Source organism: Pipistrellus kuhlii, unplaced genomic scaffold, assembly GCF_014108245.1.
Source record: "Pipistrellus kuhlii isolate mPipKuh1 unplaced genomic scaffold, mPipKuh1.p scaffold_m20_p_1, whole genome shotgun sequence".
NCBI lineage: Eukaryota > Metazoa > Chordata > Mammalia > Chiroptera > Vespertilionidae > Pipistrellus > Pipistrellus kuhlii.
In genome coordinates, this window is record NW_023425404.1 from 54,916,971 (window position 1) to 54,918,327 (window position 1,357).

Sequence of the window (1,357 nt, forward strand, 5' to 3'; positions counted from 1 at the left end):
CATGCACTCCAGAAAGTTTCAGATAGCAGCGGATCACATGTGTGATCATGGTACACCATGTAGCTTGGATGTGTAGTAGGCCATACAGTCTAGATTTTTGTACATGCACTCTATGATGTTTCCACAATGACAGAATTACCTAATGATGCATTTCTCAGAATGTTTCCCCATTATTAAGAGATGTGTATCTTTAATCCACCAGACCTTGAGCACTATGAATACAGGAGCCCTCAGTGAATAGCTATTTGCTCCCAGTGTCTGGCCTTCAATAAATATGGAAGGAAGGAATGAAGGAAGGAATGAATGAATGAATAGATGAATGTCAACCACCACCTGCAGATAGAAGTTCTTATTGCCAGCAGCAGGATGGTGAAGCTGACTGCAGAGCTGATGGAGCAGGCGGTGCAGTACACCAACTCTGTCCAGTAGGCGAGCTGGACCTGGGGGGATATAACATTCCTGTCATGGAAAATCTGGTGCGATCTTAGACCAGTTTGATGCTATTGCTTTTTCTGACAATGCAACCGGAAACTGGGTGGCTCTCCTTTGTTGAGAAGACTGAAGACACTACTCATGAACAACAATAGAATATGCTGCACAGGCAAGGTGCTGGACTGAGCTCATTCTCACCAACAACAGCCTCGTGAAGCTGGTGACCTGGACCTTCGGCGTCTCTCAAGTCACTAGCTTACCTGAGGATTCTAAGAAACCCCGTGGCAAATCAGAAGCATTACCAACTCTATGTCATCTACAAAGTTCTTCCCCAAGTCAGAGTGCTGGGTTTCCAGAGGGTGAAGCTAAAAGAGCGTCAGGAAGCAGAGAACATGTTCAAGGACAAACGGGTGCACAGCTCGCGAAGGGTATTGCCGGGAGAAACACAACGTTCAACCCAGGTGCTGCTTTGCCCGCTGTCAAAAGAAAGGTGTCTGGTCCCCCATAGCAAATGCCTGTGCACTGGCGGAAGTGGAGTGTCCGAAGAGCCTGCTGCAGTGGGACCAAGTCCCAGGCAGAGAGCACAGAGAAGGCCCCAGCAACGACAGACTGACCTGGGGAGGAGGAGATGGAAGAAGAAACGTCCCCAAGGGCCCTGAGCAGCAGGGGGCAAAGTGTCCGTGAGGTATGAGGCCCAGCCTGGGACAGGGTCCTGCTTTGGAATGTGGAACACAATCTTGTTGTGCCAGCAAAGACGGTTCCCAAGCATCACAGAAGGACTCCAAACTGCTGCAGGTCGTTTTTCAATACATGTGTTGAGATCTAAATGCCTGTTTTCCACAAATAGTAAAAATAAAGACCACCAGGTGCCTGTGCTGTGTGTGCAGTGGTGTGTGTCCACCTTTAAGCTGGAAATGCAGGAGGC

General features: G+C 48.9%; 1 pseudogene; it reads left to right on the forward strand.

The window, feature by feature from the left end:
* The first annotated feature begins 299 nt into the window (after positions 1-299).
* Positions 300-1,123, forward strand: LOC118726411 (annotated as a pseudogene).
* Positions 1,124-1,357: the final 234 nt, after the last annotated feature.